Source organism: Phyllobates terribilis, unplaced genomic scaffold (genome assembly GCF_046119375.1).
Source record: "Phyllobates terribilis strain yellow unplaced genomic scaffold, ASM4611937v1 Scaffold_11__3_contigs__length_659146591, whole genome shotgun sequence".
NCBI classification, from domain to species: Eukaryota; Metazoa; Chordata; class Amphibia; order Anura; family Dendrobatidae; genus Phyllobates; species Phyllobates terribilis.
Genome location: NW_027362771.1, coordinates 133,378,821 through 133,397,202, shown reverse-complemented (window position 1 = coordinate 133,397,202; position 18,382 = coordinate 133,378,821).

The following is an 18,382-nucleotide window of genomic DNA, read 5'->3' as shown; positions in this document are numbered from 1 at the left end:
CATCTCAGGGGCATATTGGTCGCCCTGCCCCACGGCAATGTGGTGTAATGCATGCAGGTGTCGGGTCCTGATCCACACTCCATCCTTATCTGAGAGTGAGATATCACACCTCTGGGTGAGGTGCAATACGTCTGTAGCAACCGAGCCCTCGGTGCTACAGTTCCATTTATCTTCAGCCTAGGTGACGTATTGTGATACAGGGCCGTGATTTTGGCTATAAAAGGGTCCCCTAGACCCCTACCCCAAGCTTTTTAAGAGAATCATATATGGCGTGCCAGGAGACTCTATGGAATGCTTTCTCAGCATCCAACGAGAGTATCTACTTACAAATTTTTAACTGCATCTAGCCCAGGAAATACTTTGTGCCTAGTAGCAGTGTCTGCTAGTCAGCGGATTATCCCGGCTGTTAAGCAAGCTACACCACCTGTAGTTTGGACACTTAATTTTTTCAAAGGAAATGCTTCGGGACCACGGGATACTTAGTGAAGAGCATCAGGAGGCACCCCAAGGCATAGGGGCTGGGACTGGCACTAGGATGCCTTGCGGTGGACAGCCGAGCTCGATCCTTATAAAAGCTTTTTAACTGCAGCAGCTTTAGTGGACGCTACTAGAGCTGGAATTACGCGGCTGCTGGCATGAGACTGGCCCTCCAATAGATCCTTGTAAATGGATTTAAAGTGTATTCATTCAAATTAGAGGGACAATTTAAATTAAAAAGCTTAGAGCTGCCTCCACCACAGGGGGGCTCTCTCGACCCACCAGCGGACAGGCACCAGTATTGGGAGAGGGGGGCTGGCCGTCAGGGTTCACCGCGGCTCTGGCACAAACCCGGCGACACGGAGGTGGCACGGGCAGGAGCGGACTGGCCGTCTCAGCTTCTCACTTTTTGGATTTTAGAAGGGCATGACATGCCTATATCTGTGTCTCCCCCTCCTTTTACTCCTCCACCTCTTTTCTTTTCGCATGACTATATGTACTTGTCACTTTTCCATGTGTTAGTTGTGTCTTCTGAGCAGTTTGTCAGCTTTTGGACACCTTTGAAGGTGTTTTCTATGTGTTTCTATGTGTTTTTGTTTGCCTGCCATTGGTTTTAACGGTGTTCGAAGGTGTTCGACGAACAGTTCGACGAACAGTTCGGCGAACACACGGGTGTTCGACGAACCGAACCGAACTCGAACACTACGGGGGTGGCTCAACACTAGTGACCACCTAGAGACTCCAGCCTTCACTTGCCATGACCACCTGCAGCCCACCTAGAGACTCCAGCAATCACATGCCGTGTCTACCTGGTGGCTTCCGCTCGCCAGCCTGCCTGCTGTGCCTACCTGCTATTCTGGTCAGTCCCTGCCATCTGTACCGTGGGAGTCACCTGCTCCCTTAAAAGGTCGCCCCCAGAGTAGCACCTGATCCCTCGGCTCGGTCCCTCCCTAGTCACGGAGTCGTTAGCCACCGTATGACCAGGGTCGGTCCGGGTTGATACTTAGTTACGCCCCTCTGGGTCCCTCCTTGCACCGTAGCACAGAGGTTCCACCCCCCGGACCCGTAACACCTGTCATTTTGCATACCCCTCCTTTTTCTGCAAGTAACATATCCAGAGCTATTCTGTTTTGGAAGGCCATGGTAGATGTGGGTGCTAGTTGGTCAGCTAACCCTTTGTAAGGCATCTTTGGTGTAATTGACAAATCTTTGTTGGTTATAATATATGTAATTTATCCAATCTACGTTCTTGTTAATGGTTATGATGGGTATTATGGAGTCAAACCCCGCCTTCACTTGGTCTCGGGCCTCGAATTCGTCTGGCACCCCCCTAGGCACTCCGAGAACATCAATATATATATGTGGGTCAAAACTGCCTTTGGGGTTAACATCTCTCTTGGCCCTGTATGTACCCGCAAACGCAGCCTTTATTTCCTCTTTGGATTCCTAGGACTCAGATATAAGGTAAACAGACCTCATTGCTTTAGTTAAGGCACATTCCCCAGTCCATTTGCCATCCAGTCTAGTCCTAATCTTCATGTCACCACAAATCCAGTACACGTCGATTGTTTCTGGTCCTGGGCCTCTGTACCCTCTATAGTACTGTAATTCCCACAGTAAGCTTGTGTAAAATTCCCTAAGAAATTCCCACTCCCCCGGGTATTTTGGAAACAAATGTAATTTCCTGGGTAGATGATTATTCCCTGTCCGGAGCTTGATATTCCGGCGGTAATTAAATATTTGGTTCTCCAGGGGATGCAGACACTGGAATTTGAAGTCCTGTTGATATACATATCCAAGAGACACCTTTGCGCCTCCTCTGGGAAAATTAGGGGGACTGTACCCAAATGTGGCCTGGCCTTTGAACATACATAACAATCACTAAAGTTATGTTGGGTTGCTGTATACTTCATCCATTCTAGCCACCAGTTATAATCTGAAAATCCCGTTTCTATGGTTAGAGTATCCTCATAAGTGGGATTAGCTATGGCTACCATACCTTCCATCCTGTGGTGCCGAGGAGCTAATGGGTTTATCTTCGGACTCACTTTATTAGGAATACTGGCCAATTTGAACTTTCCCATACCTCCTATCCTTCCTTCACTCCAGGATCCTAATATATATATATATTCCTCTATCTTGCTCTGTAAGGTTCTCTATGGTGATAGTCAACCCATTACATGTACCTATAACCCTTAACCCAGGTTTAAATGGCCTTTTTAGTAGTTTGAAACGGTCAAGCAAAGATTTCCCGTTATTATCCTTTTTGTCCTTAGCAGATTGTGGTGTATATCCCCAGTCGTAGTCACCTGTGTTCCACCCAACAGCATATCAGTAATCCCATTTTTGTCCCCAGTAATTGTCAGTGACACAGATATATTGGTCAGCGTCCACCCACAAAGCTCTTAACCAGTCACTACTCAATCTCTCATACCCCCTACAAGATACTATCCCACAGTAATCAAATTGGAAAGTCACCACATTGAAGGAAGTATTGTACCAGAAAACTGGAATATCATTCTCTTTAGTAATAATTGCTTGGAATGCACATGTTACCGTAACAAAGGCTTCCCCCATAGCTACCATCATCAGAAAAGGGAACATCAGGGTTGTGAGTCTGAGACCGCCTTCTTGCAATGGGATGCATGGACCCATGATGTTCAGCCTTCGACCTTCACAGCCGTAGGTGATGTAAGCAGCACTTGGTAGGGCCCTTCAAATCTGGCATCCAGTGTGCCTCGCATGTGATTCTTTATCCAGACAAAATCTCCAGGCTGGATGCTGTGAGTACCTAGTTCAAGATCTGAGTCTGGAATAGAAGAGTGCACTGTAGCATGTGTTAGTTTTAACTCTTTAGCAAGTCCCACAACAAAATTCACAAGCTTATCATTCCCTGAACTAAGCTGCTGTGGGTAATATCGACCCATTCTGGGTGGCCCCCCAAGCAAGATCTCATGTGGTGTTTGCCCTGTGGGTTGTCTCGGGGTATTTCGGACCGAATATAGGGCAATAGGCAGCACCTCCAGCCATGGAAGTGACAATTCTTTACTGGCTTTAAGAATTTTGTTTTTCAAAGTGCCATTCATCCTTTCAACTTTGTCACTACTTTGAGGATGATAAGGAGTATGCAGGCCCAAATCCGCCCCAATCATCTCCCAGATTGATTTGGTAACTTCTGCAGTGAAGACAGGTCCTTGATCACTTTCAATCACTTCTGGAATCCCGAATCTGCAGATAAGTTCTGCCAGAAGCCTTTTCACTGTAGTTCTAGCGGTCATGTTGGCTACTGGGTATGCTTCTGTCCAGCCGGAAAACATATCCACCACCACCAGAACATATTCATATCTTCCATATGGGTAATTGCATATGATAAATTTGGATTCTCTGGAAAGGATACTGTGACTTTTGCCAGTTTCTTCTTTGGCATATGTTCTGTTCTTCCGGGATTACAAGTGCTACAAATCTCACAGCTCCTAGTATAGTTTGTAGCAAGAACTGAGATCTCGGGTGCAATATAGAGTTTATTGATAGCTGAAATCTTCTGATTCTTCCCTCTATGTACCGTTCCATGAGCCCACTGAACCACTGCAGGATACAGAGCTCTTGGCAGACATATTCTTCTTCCCACTCTCCAGATTCCGTCATTACAAAATGTTCCTCCCCCGTCCGATGTATCCTTGTTTTTCTTCTTCTGCTACCGCATTCTGCCGGTTCACTAAAGTCCTGTGTGCCAGATTCTCTTCCAGTCTTTGCTCCTCTTCATCTTCCTCCTCTTCTTCTTCCAACCCCAAATTTCTCATTCCCGTTTCTTCCTCATCCCCTCACTGTCTCTGACTTCTGGAGAGCACAAACACCTCCGTAGCTCGGGCGGCCATTTTCCTGTAGCTCACGGCTTCAGGAAGATGACTGCGGCCGCTTAAAAAGCAAAGCTCTCCACTCATAGCCGACACCGACCCCGCACCACCTCACCGCTTCTGCTGCCGCCGCCGGGTTCCTGCGGGAGAGAACCTACTTCCTGCGATCCCGCTCCATCACCACCACAACTCCCCGGTAAGCTACGTACGGACCATAAGACGCACCCCCTATTTTCCTCCCAAATTTGGGGGGAAAAAAGTGAGCCTTATGGTTCGAAAAATACGGTAAATTAAAAAACGTTTTGTGTGTGCATCTAGGGTCACTTTCACTGCACACGGAACGGCACAAAAGGAAAAGGCAAAATTGTTGTAAATAATTCATCAAAAACTCTTGGAATTCGGTAAGTGCAACTGTTTTTAACAACATTCTTCAATATTGTAGAGATTGTTAATAATTTTTGAGGCAAGTGAATTGGTATATTACTTGGATAATATATGTTCCCTGCTCAGTGAAGCTTTTGCAGAATGGATGGCTTCCGACCACGTCTGACGAGGTGAGCAAACCACTCTCGGATCCCTGCATTGTTAACTCTTCGCCACTTGTGCCAGCACTACAGTTATAACAAATAATCAAGGCAGCAGTGATTACAGTATATATGATATGAAGGGCCAGATGTTTTTTTTCTGTTGCTGCAACAGCCAGTTAAACATCAGCAGAGTCGCACCACCTGAACAGCCAGATTCTGACGTACCTGCTCAGTGTTCTTTTTCTAGCAAATACCCTGAGCTGTGATCCCATGGGCTTCTGGCTCAGCAGATTGGACCAGCGACAAAAAATGGCTGTTTGCCATAGGTCTACAGTCATGTCCAGCCTCTAGTTACATTGTTCCTTAGTTTGAATAAAGACCCAGGTCCATCAAGTTAAACTTTCATCCTCCAATTTTACATTTTGTCTAATTTAACTGTAATCCACAATGTTATGCATTTTGAGGAAATCATCCAGCCCTTTATTGAAAGCGGTTATAGTGTCAGCCATTACAACCTCTTATGGTAGGGCATTCCACTGTCTGACTGCTCTGACTGTAAAGAACCCTTTCCTGTTTAGCTGCCGGAATCGCCTTTCCTCCACCATCTCCAATGAGTGCCCTTTGGTCCTTAGTATGGTCTTTCAAAGGATTAAGTCATGTTCTAGTCCTTTGTACTGACCACACATATTTATATATGTAAATGAGATCTTCTCTGAGGCGTCTGTTTTCTAAGCTAGTGTGCTGTGAAAGAAGGGATTCAGGGCAGCCCATGGCTTTGTCACGCCCTAGTGGATCAGGTTATCATCCTCCGCAAGCATGGAAGACTCGTTCGGGTGCTGCCCGAGTATTTTTGGCATGCTCAACAACTATGTTCGAGCCACCGCGGCTGCATGTGTCGCAGCTGTTAGACAGCTGCGACACATATAGGGATTGCCTGTTTGCTACATTCAGCTGCAGTGGCTCGGACATAGTTGTCGAGCACACCGAAAGTACTCGGGCAGCACCCAAGCGTGCTCGGTGAAAGGGCTAATAGAACACGTTCGCTCAACGCTATTCATTCTTCATCAAATTAATAAGGTATGTATCACTGCCTATTGTCATTGACCTATGGCTGATGCCAATGATTACTTTGGACATACAATCTTCCTGCCTATCTGTTGTTTGTCTTCTACTGTGTTTTGCTGTGGCCAGTGCCTATCGCCCATGCTTAACCAGGCATCTCCTACCTGTGCATGTCATCTATACTGTAGTACTGCAATTGGTGGGGCTGTCCCTATACTTCCAAACATCTACTTGCCTAACCCATCCTATTTTTTTATTATGTGGCTTCTGCCGCTGCCATTGCACAGCTATGCCAGACACACATCTCCTAACTGCCCACTGTGTTTTATATCTATATTGTGCTGCTGGGAAGCATACGTTTATGAAGCTACACAAACATGACACGGCTCCCAAAATAGAAGTATTTTTTTGCACAGAAACTTATTGACAAAGCATTGCTTTCTTCACTTTTAAAACTAGTCTGGTCCTGGATATTTGTACACGTTGATAAAAAGCCACATTTTCTTTAATTATTTTGTCAACAGCAAGCCTGTGGGGAATCCCAAGAAAGGGAGACATTTTTTTACTCCTAGTTGAGAAGCCTTTACATCTTCACCTTTTAACCTGTTCCCGCTCACTATATAAGGGGAACATTTTTGGAAAGCTTGTGAAAAGCAATAGTCCTTTATTTAGAGAATAATGCTCTTGATATTCCCAAACAGAGATTATTTTTGCCCCCTTAGTGAAAAAAAGACAGATTCTTCCATTTGCATCACCTGTGTATAAATGCAAGTAAATGAGGCATTTGCCCCTAGAAAGGGTAAATTTTTGGGCCCTTTTTATGATTTAAGTAGAATAAAAATTCTGATAATGCAGTGTGTAGTTAAATAGATTGTTGGTTACCACTTACAACCACCCATTTTCAGCCAGATAGTTTGATACGCCTTTGAAATTAATAGAACTACGTGTAACATACCTGGCGGCGTCCTTGCATGGTGGTCCATCTCCCACTGTGCAAGAGGGCGCACTTGATCTCCTGTCCAGAATGTCTCTCTGGCTTCCCTCCATGCTGTCTGTTTGTGTCTGTTTCTGCTGCTTAAGGGCGGCGCCCGATCACTTCCTGCCTTTTGTACCTGCTGTGGGTCACACCCCTTGTGCGTCCTCAGCCTATTGCTGTCTGTCACTTGGTATATAGCTCAGCAGCTCCCTTCTATCCCTGCCTGAGCATAGTGTTTCCTTCAGTGTGTGCTTGCACTCTGAAGGTGCCAGGTCCCGTCTCTTGTCTCCTGCTTTTTGTATCAGTTCCCGTGTCTGAACTGAGTCCTGTATGTCTCCTGCCTTGCGGTATCAGCTCCCGTGTCTGAACTGAGTCCTTTCTGTGTTCTCTTGTCTGTCCTGTCTGAACACGCTCCTAGCCTGTTCCTCCTGCCTTCTAGGGGCCGATTACCTAGACCCGTTCCTGTATCTTGTCTGACCTGTCTGAACTCGCTCCTAGCCTGTTCCTCTCGCCTTCTAGTGGCCGATTTCCTAGACCCGCTCCTGTGTCTGGTCTGTCCTGTCTGAACACGCTCCTTGCCTGTTCGTTCCGCCTCTCTGGGGGCCGTATTCCCAGACCCGCTCCTGTATCCCTCTGCAGTGTCGGTCTCCTCCGTACACTCAGTTCCAGTCTGTACTCTCTCCTGTCCTTTACCTGTTTTGCCTCTATGTCCGTTCCCTTCCTTTTTCTGCAGAGTCTGAACTCGTACCTAACTCCTGCTTGTTGTCTCTGCAAGTACTGTGTGAGTATCTGGCTCTGTCTTTCCCTTCCTGTCTGTTCCGTGTGAACAGAGCCCTGTCCTCCCTGCTCAGCCTTGTCTGCACTCTAGCTGTGCTTGCCTGTAACCCTCTGCCTGTATTGTTCCTGAGTCCCGGTGTGTACTGGGTCCTATCCCGCCTGTGTTCCTACCTGCTAGTGCCTCCCTGTCTGCACTCTAGCTGTGCTTGCCTTTACCCCCCTGCCTGCATACCCGCCTGCCTGCATACCAGTCGTGCCTGCCTATACCCACCAGTCTGTGTGCCAGCCTACCAGCCTGTTCCTGTATTCCCCTGTGTGGGTCAACAGCCGTGTCCGGGGTCTGTCCTGGAGTAGCACCTGGTCCCTCTGCTCGGTTCCTCCTTGGTGCACTGGCGTCGTATGCCGTCGTGCGACCCTGGTCGGATCGGGTGAATACTTAGTCACGCCCCTCCAGGCATTCACTCTCCGGCACGGTCCAGTGGAATCACTACCAATCACACGCACACGCCGCTTAGCCCGGGCGTGTGCATAACAGCATGCTCAGGCCATGGTTCCCGTTGAGCCCCACGGCCTTCGCTCTTTGAGAAGTTTTTCCAGCGAATACATGCATTAAAATAAATAAATAAATTTTTTTCCCCCTTTAGCTGAGTTCCAGGCGAATTACGCACCCGTCCAGATGGATCTATCAGCTCTCGTTCCTGCGGATCCGCCACGTTACTATGGGGATCCAAGACAGTGTCGTGCATTTGTGGAGCAATGCATGCTACACTTTAAGGCCTACCCTCTCTATTTTCCTTCCGATTGGGCTAAAGTGGCCTTTATGATTGACTACCTAGCGGGTGATGCCTTGAAATGGGTCACCCCCCTATGGGAAGCATGGGATCCTGTCATCCTTGACCTGCAGGCCTTCCTGGTGGCCTTTCGTATGGTCTTCGAGGACCCTAACTCTGAAGCCCCTGCTGAAGCTTCACTTCCCAATATCCCGGAGCAGCCCCGACGGGTAATGTGTGTGGGTAGCGCAATAGTCCTCCAGCCCAATGAGACTACTGCCCACCCAGAATCCTCACAGGGTGACTACGCTTTCCGGAATACTTCTCTCAACCTCAAGAGGCAGTCCAGACGTGCTAGACTTAGAGGCAAGCCGTCACGCCAGGGTCTGTCCTCCCTGAGACCTCCTGACCCCAACCTTGAAGTCCCTACTGAAGCTTCATCTCCCTGTATCCCGGAGAAACCCCAATGGGTAATGTGCGTGGGTAGTGCACCAGTTCTCCTGGCCGAAGAGACTTCTGCCCATCCAGACTCCACACAGGAGAACTTCCTGCACCCGGCATCAGATGCTTCTTTCTCTTTAACCGGTGTGCATGTCCAAGGATGCTCCAAAGCTGTGGTTACCTCAGAGTCTGTGCACCTCTACTACCTGGCGGAGGATCCCCTGTTGCCTCCTGAACCCTCCGGGATACCACTCGATGACAAATGGAGAGAGACTTCTCTACACCCGGTACTCAATACTTTGTCCGCTTCGTCCTGTGAGCCTGACAATGGGTACCCCAAAGTGGTAGTTACCTCCGAGTCTCTACACCCCTCCGACCAGGCGGAGGATCTCCAGTTGTCTCCTGAACCCTTCGGGGTGCTACCTGGTAGCGAAAGGACAGAGACTCTCCTATACTCTGTACCTGATACCTCGCTCGCTTCGCCCAGTGAGTCCAACTTAGTGTACTCCGAAGCAGAGGTTACTCCTGAGTCTCTACACCCCTCCGACCAGGCGGAGGACCTCCAGTTGTGTTCAGAATCCTTCGGGGTGCCACCTGGTGGTGAATGGACAGAGACTTTCCTATATCCTGGATCTGATACCTCGCTTGCTTCGTCCAGTGAGTCCGACCTAGTGTACTCTGAAGCAGAGGTTACCCGTGAGTCTCTACACCCCTCTGACCAGGCGGAGGACCGCCAGCTGTCTCCAGAACCCTTCGGGGTGCCACCTGGTGGTGAATGGACAGAGACTTTCCTATACTCGGTACCCGATACCTCGCCTGCTTCCTCCAGTGAGTCCGACCTAGTGTACTCTGAAGCAGAGGTTACCCGTGAGTCTCTACACCCCTCTGACCAGGCGGAGGACCGCCAGCTGTCTCCAGAACCCTTCGGGGTGCCACCTGGTGGTGAATGGACAGAGACTTTCCTATACTCGGTACCCGATACCTCGCCTGCTTCCTCCAGTGAGTCCGACCTAGTGTACTCTGAAGCAGTTGTTTTCTCTGAGCCTCTGCACTCTTCTGACCCGGCGGAGGACCTCCAGTTGTTTCCTGAATCCTCCGGGATACCACCAGATAACAAAGAGACAGTGACTTTTCCTCATTATGTACCTGATAACCCGTCTATTTCTTCCTGTGAGCTTGACAAGATGTACCTCGAAGCAGAGATTACCCTTAAGTCTCTGTCCCCCTCCAACCCAGTGAACGACTGGCCCTCGAATTCCCTGCGGAAGATTCTGGCAGGCCTGAAGAAGAGGGGGCGTAAGGGGGGAGGTACTGTAACATACCTGGCGGCGTCCTTGCATGGTGGTCCATCTCCCACTGTGCAAGAGGGCGCACTTGATCTCCTGTCCAGAATGTCTCTCTGGCTTCCCTCCATGCTGTCTGTTTGTGTCTGTTTCTGCTGCTTAAGGGCGGCGCCCGATCACTTCCTGCCTTTTGTACCTGCTGTGGGTCACACCCCTTGTGCGTCCTCAGCCTATTGCTGTCTGTCACTTGGTATATAGCTCAGCAGCTCCCTTCTATCCCTGCCTGAGCATAGTGTTTCCTTCAGTGTGTGCTTGCACTCTGAAGGTGCCAGGTCCCGTCTCTTGTCTCCTGCTTTTTGTATCAGTTCCCGTGTCTGAACTGAGTCCTGTATGTCTCCTGCCTTGCGGTATCAGCTCCCGTGTCTGAACTGAGTCCTTTCTGTGTTCTCTTGTCTGTCCTGTCTGAACACGCTCCTAGCCTGTTCCTCCTGCCTTCTAGGGGCCGATTACCTAGACCCGTTCCTGTATCTTGTCTGACCTGTCTGAACTCGCTCCTAGCCTGTTCCTCTCGCCTTCTAGTGGCCGATTTCCTAGACCCGCTCCTGTGTCTGGTCTGTCCTGTCTGAACACGCTCCTTGCCTGTTCGTTCCGCCTCTCTGGGGGCCGTATTCCCAGACCCGCTCCTGTATCCCTCTGCAGTGTCGGTCTCCTCCGTACACTCAGTTCCAGTCTGTACTCTCTCCTGTCCTTTACCTGTTTTGCCTCTATGTCCGTTCCCTTCCTTTTTCTGCAGAGTCTGAACTCGTACCTAACTCCTGCTTGTTGTCTCTGCAAGTACTGTGTGAGTATCTGGCTCTGTCTTTCCCTTCCTGTCTGTTCCGTGTGAACAGAGCCCTGTCCTCCCTGCTCAGCCTTGTCTGCACTCTAGCTGTGCTTGCCTGTAACCCTCTGCCTGTATTGTTCCTGAGTCCCGGTGTGTACTGGGTCCTATCCCGCCTGTGTTCCTACCTGCTAGTGCCTCCCTGTCTGCACTCTAGCTGTGCTTGCCTTTACCCCCCTGCCTGCATACCCGCCTGCCTGCATACCAGTCGTGCCTGCCTATACCCACCAGTCTGTGTGCCAGCCTACCAGCCTGTTCCTGTATTCCCCTGTGTGGGTCAACAGCCGTGTCCGGGGTCTGTCCTGGAGTAGCACCTGGTCCCTCTGCTCGGTTCCTCCTTGGTGCACTGGCGTCGTATGCCGTCGTGCGACCCTGGTCGGATCGGGTGAATACTTAGTCACGCCCCTCCAGGCATTCACTCTCCGGCACGGTCCAGTGGAATCACTACCAATCACACGCACACGCCGCTTAGCCCGGGCGTGTGCATAACACTACGTTTGTATTAAAAAGCTCAAAATGGGTTCAATACAGTCCTAAAGACCGCTGAGTTTTATACATGTATTTTACAATTAGAGGCTTAGCAGTGCTGCGAAATCCACTGAAAATTCTCAAAGAGGTTTCACTGAACATATACTGTTCACTGAACATATACTGGCATATCGCTTACCCTCCCACCCACATGCGCCTATGGACATGGCTCTGCTCCTTAATAGCCACACTAGGAGGCTGGCTCACCACTCATTATCCCACCCACACATTCCCATTGTATGTGACGCTACTCATTACGGGTTACATCTGGATCTAATTTGGAGGGGATACATCTATACAGACTGACACAGTTGATATCTAGGTCCCTTGAGAAAGCAAGGTACGCGAAATGCGCATCGGGGCAGCGTGACATTCAGGATATATTCATCACTCTATGGGTAAGCATGTCTAGACTATAGGTCTGGTCCTGTTTTCACTGTTCCATTCACGGCTTATTACTGTTTCAGCCGATTTTCATATATATATACATGCACTTGCCACTTTAATTTAAGAGAAAACAAGATTTTAACTAGAGATGAGCGTTGTTCTACTCGAACTGTTCGCCAATCTCAAATTCGAGCTGTTTTGGGCGGTGTTCGAGCCGTTCGGCGAACACGAACAATTTGAGAAAAATTCGGCTGTTCGAGGTTATGTTCGATAACTGTTCGTGCACCAAATTCATAACTGGATTTTTTCTCAGTAATGATGAAAATTAATGTTAATACGCAGTTTGAGTGTACAGCGGGGTGGGGGGAGGGGCAGGGGATGGATCTCTGCAGGAACAATGAAGATCTCCATTTTTTTTTCTCTTTCCCGCATTTACAGTGGGGAGGTGCAATCTGTCAGCCTATCAGCAGCGCACACACGGAGCGAAGTGCTTTTTTTCACACAAGCAAGGGCATGTGTCATTGGCAGTGTATGTCACATGTCCTTGCCCTATAAGACCAAGCCATTTTCCCCGTCGCCACCATTTTCTCACTGCTGCAGCTGCGTGTTAGACGGCACCGCTGTTGCTGTGTGCGCTATACCTTGTTAATTTCAAGCCAATTTTCGCACAAATATACAGATAGCTTGGGAGTAGGGAATAGTTGTGATTGCAGTCCTTTTAAGGACTAGGTTACAGCATTTCCTACGACTTTTATCAGGGAGGTCTGTGCTCTTAAATAGATAGGTTGTGGGAGTAAAGACTAATTGTAATTGGAGTCCTTTTCAGGACTAGGTTACATGAGTTCCTATCAGTTTTTGCCAGGCAGGTCTGTGCCAGTGCTGTGCAAGTTTTTTTCACAGCATTTGGCTGAATCTAGCAAAGCTAATCCTTTTTGGCCTATTGCAGAGTGTGTTAGTTAGTGGAGTAGCCTATCTGTGTTGCAAGATATACCACCTGTGTATAGAATACCAATTTTTTTACTGCACCTAGTGAAGTAAATTCTTTTGGGCATAGCATCATTCTATTAGTCCATCTATACTGACCTCCATCAGGTTGCAAATTAAAACTAATTTTTATCTGCATCTACAGTACCTCTGAAAAAATATTTGGGCTTCTAGCAGTGTGTGGGACTTGTTCTATTAGTCCATCTATACTGACCTCCATCAGGTTGCAAACTGAATATATTTTTTTCTGCATCTACCTCTGAAAAAATATTTGGCCTTCTAGTAGTGTGTCGGACTTTCTCTATTAGTCCATCTATACTGACCTCCATCAGGTTGCAAATTAAAAATAATTTTTATCTGCATGTACAGTACCTCTGAAAAAATATTTGGGCTTCTAGCTGTGTGCGGGACTTGTTGTATTAGTCCATCTATACTGACCTCCATCAGGTTGCAAACTGAATACATTTTTTTCTGCATCTACCTCTGAAAAAATATTTGGCCTTCTAGTAGTGTGTCGGGCTTTCTCTATTAGTCCATCTATACTGACCTCCATCAGGTTGCAAATTAAAACTAATTTTTATCTGCATCTACAGTACCTCTGAAAAAATATTTGGGCTTCTAGCAGTGTGTGGGACTTGTTCTATTAGTCCATCTATACTGACCTCCATCAGGTTGCAAACTGAATATATTTTTTTCTGCATCTACCTCTGAAAAAATATTTGGCCTTCTAGTAGTGTGTCGGACTTTCTCTATTAGTCCATCTATACTGACCTCCATCAGGTTGCAAATAAAACTAATTTTTATCTGCATCTACAGTACCTCTGAAAAAATATTTGGGCTTCTAGTAGTGTGTCGGACTTTCTCTATTAGTCCATCTATACTGACCTCCATCAGGTTGCAAACTGAATATAATTTTTTTCTGCATCTAGCTCTGAAAAAATATTTGGCCTTCTAGTAGTGTGTCGGACTTTCTCTATTACTCCATCTATACTGACCTCCATCAGGTTGCAAATTAAAACTAATTTTTATCTGCATCTACAGTAACTCTGAAAAAATATTTGGGCTTCTAGCAGTGTGTGGGACTTGTTCTATTAGTCCATCTATACTGACCTCCATCAGGTTGCAAACTGAATATATTTTTTTCTGCATCTACCTCTGAAAAAATATTGGGCTTCTAGCTGTGTGTGGGTCTTGTTCTATTAATCCATCTATACTGACCTCCATCAGGTTGCAAACTGAATATATTTTTTTCTGCATCTACCTCTGAAAAAATATTTGGCCTTCTAGTAGTGTGTCGGACTTTCTCTATTAGTCCATCTATACTGACTTCCATCAGGTTGCAAATTAAAACTAATTTTTATCTGCATCTACAGTACCTCTGAAAAAATATTTGGGCTTCTAGCTGTGTGTGGGACTTGTTGTATTAGTCCATCTATACTGACCTCCATCAGGTTGCAAACTGAATATATTTTTTTCTGCATCTACCTCTGAAAAAATATTTGGCCTTCTAGTAGTGTGTCGTACTTTCTCTATTAGTCCATCTATACTGACCTCCATCAGGTTGCAAATTAAAAATAATTTTTATCTGCATCTACAGTACCTCTGAAAAAATATTTGGGCTTCTAGCTGTGTGCGGGACTTGTTGTTTTAGTCCATCTATACTGACCTCCATCAGGTTGCAAACTGAATATATTTTTTTCTGCATCTACCTCTGAAAAAATATTTGGCCTTCTAGTAGTGTGTCAGACTTTCTCTATTAGTCCATCTATACTGACCTCCATCAGGTTGCAAATTCAAAATAATTTTTTTCTGCATCTAACCCAGCCAATAGTTTTGGCCTAATACCACAGTTTGGCCACTCAGCTCTGCTCGGTTACCATCCATTGTTTTTTTGTGCAAACAACTCCAGAGTTGTGAATTAGTTAACCACCAAAATGAGTGGAAAAAGGCCTGCTGCTGGTGGAAAGGGGAATAGGCGTGTTGGGAAGGGGAAAAAAGGTTGTGTCCGTGGGGTAGGTGTTAAAGCAACAGTAACATCTGCAGAAGAAAGACCATCTTCCAGCCAAACTAAAATGTCTACTTCTTTTAGCGGACAATGTGATAAGATCCCTTTCTTACGGCCACGCCAATCGTTACAAATTCCAGATGAGGCACAAAAACAGCAGGTGCTTCAACGGATATCAAGTGCTCCTTTAAGTGGGCTCTCCTCCACATCAACTTCAACATCACAAATACTCCAGTCCTCAAAGGTGTCACCCAAATCGCACTTGCTTCCTCACAGCTCCCAAATCTCCAGCTGCCCGTCTGAGTATGAGGTAGAACAGATGGTTGAGTCTGCAGAGCTGTTTACTCATACTATAGCCTGGGAATCAGAGGTCGACTCCAGCGCTTCTGTGAATCCAGACGAGGAAATGATCTGCACTGATGCCCAGAATCTTTATGAGTCGGATCCAGGACCAGACGCAGAAGGTTCTGACCATAATGTAGACCCTCATTCCCAAACTGTAACTCCTGTTGGTGGAGACAATGAGGAAGACGATGATAAGACTCAAATACCTGATTGGAGCGACAACTTTAGTTTTTTGTCAGGGCAGGAACAGGTTGGCTGTGAGGACGACGGGTGTGATAACGCACAGGGTGATGATGATGAGGTCGGAGATCCCACTTACTGTCAACCCACAGTCAGCCAAGAGATGAGGTCAGCAGAGGAGGTGGAGGAAGATGCTAGTGACGACGAGGTCAGGTTGCGCCTTCCTGGACAGAGACGTAGTACTGGAAGCACGTCAACAACTGCATCCTCAAACACAACTCTGCCTCTCACCACAAGTCGTGGTGGCTCTTCAGGTCGCATGGGTGCTAAGCCTTGCATAGCCTGGGCATTTTTTCAGATCGATAAAGATGACCCAACTCGTGTTATCTGTAACATTTGTCAGCAAAAGCTAAGTAGAGGCCAAAAAATACATAGTTTGAGTACTTCATGCATGAACCGGCACATGGACATGAAGCATAAGTTGCAGTGGGAAGCTCAGTGTGCTACAATGCGGCCTAGCCGGCCGGGCCAACCACCGTCTGCCATATCTTGTGCATCCACGGCCTCTTCATCCTCTGTGACTGGGGGGACAGCAGTCACACCTGTTTTGGGGCGCAGACCTGCCACCTCTTTACCCGCAACAGCCAGCGTGATTGGCAGGTCATCATTTTCTTTGGAGGTGGTAACACCAGCTGGTGTTGAGCGCTGTCCGACATCGATAGCACCACCTTTGGATGAAGGCAACCTAACATGTCCGCCTGCATCTTCCTCACAGACCGGCAGTTTGCCGGGGACACCCTTATCAACCCCGTCTAAGCACAATAGCCAGCCCTCGGTCCCTCAGATGTGGACAAGTAAAAGACCATTTCCTCCTAGCCATGAGAAAGCTAAGAGGTTGAATTTCACCATCTGCAAGCTCTTGGCTACAGAAATGCTGCCTTTCCGCCTGGTGGACACAGAGGTTTTTCGAGACCTTATGTCCGTCGCAGAGCCCCAGTACCAGATGCCCAGTCGGCACTACTTCTCAAAGAAAGGTGAGCCTGCGCTCCACCAGCATGTCGCACACAACATCACCGCTTCTTTGAGAAACTCTGTGTGTGACAGGGTGCATTTCACCACAGACACTTGGACGAGTAGGCATGGACAGGGGCGTTACATGTCGCTGACTGGGCACTGGGTAACTATGGTGACAGCAGGACAAGGGGCTGCTGTCCAAGTCTTGCCGTCCCCACGAGTTGTGCGTCAATCCTCTTTATGTCAAAGTTCCTCCACTGCTTCTGCCTCCTCAACCTCCTCTCGGTCTTCCACCTGCACCCAAAGCCTGTCTGGTCATGCCACAAGCTTTCTAACTGCGCAGAAGGGATCCTGCACACCTCCTTACTATGCTGGCAGTAGGGCTCAACGTCATCAGGCGGTTTTTACATTGAAATGTCTGGGAAATGTGAGTCACACAGCTGAGGAGTTGTGGTCAGCTCTGGAGAACCAATTTCATGAATGGTTGTCTCCACTGGACCTGAAACCAGGGAAGGCCGTGTGCGACAATGCTGCAAACCTGGGTGCGGCCCTTCGCCGGGGCAATGTCACACACGTGCCTTGTATGGCTCACGTGTTGAACCTGGTTGTCCAGCAATTTTTAGCCCACTATCCCAGACTAGATGGCCTTCTGCAGAGGGCACGGTCGCTGTGTGCTCACTTCCGCCATTCGCATCCCGCAGCTCAGCGACTTACATCTCTACAGAAGTCGTTGGGCCTGCCACTTCACCGGCTAAAATGCGATGTGCCTACCCGGTGGAATTCAACTCTGCACAGGTTGCAGCGACTGTGGCAGCACCGACAAGCCCTGGTGCAATACGTTCTGACGTATAGCCTGGGCCAACGAGATTCAGAGGTGGGGCAAATCACGCTGGAGGAGTGGTCTCAGATCAGGGACCTATGCACCCTTCTGCACAGTTTTGAAATGGCCACGAAGATGTTTAGTGCTGACGATGCCATTATCAGCATGACTATTCCGGTGATTTACATGCTGGAGCACATGTTAAACAGAATTCGGAGTCAGTTGGTGGCACAAGAGGAGGTGGAGGAAGTAGAGGAGGAGGAGTTGTATGCGGAAGGGCTAACATCTGCAAGGTCCAGAAGGTCGGCAGCACCAAGGCGGCAGGCATGTGAGGGTGGGGGAGATGGTTTTACCAGGGCGCATGGTAGCAGCCAAACTAGTGAGGAAGGTGCAGGAGCCCAGGAAGAAGTGGAGGACGAACTGATGGAAGACTCATCAGATGAGGGAGACCTTGATCACATTTCTGTTGTGCGAGGTTGGGGGGAGAGGACAGAGGAAGGAAGCATGATTGTTACCTCGCCACCAACACAACAGGGACTTGGTGCTCCTGGATGCGCAACACACATGAGTGCCTTCTTGCTGCACTACCTGCAACATGACCCTCGAATTGTGAGAATTAGAAATAATCCTGACTACTGGGTTGCCACACTGTTAGATCCCCAAAACAAAAGTAAATTTGCAGAAATTATTCCTGCCATAGAAAGGGATGCACGCATGCAGGAGTATCAGCAGAGACTGTTGCAGAATCTTACATGTGCTTTTCCACAAAATACCACTGGTGCACGTAGTGAATCTCACAGTTCCAACTTGCCAACCGTGGGACCGTCAAGTGTTCAGCACTCAAACCGTAACAGAACCACAGTATCTGCTGGTAACATCAATTTTGCGGAATCATTTCACCACTTTTTTAGCCCATCCTTTGCAAGGCCACAGGAGACAAGAAGTCTGACACATAGTCAACGCCTAGAGACGATGGTACAGGAGTATCTCCAAGTAAACATTGAAGCCACGACTGTGTCACTGGACCCTTGCTCTTTTTGGGCTTCCAATCTGGATAAATGGCCGGAGCTAG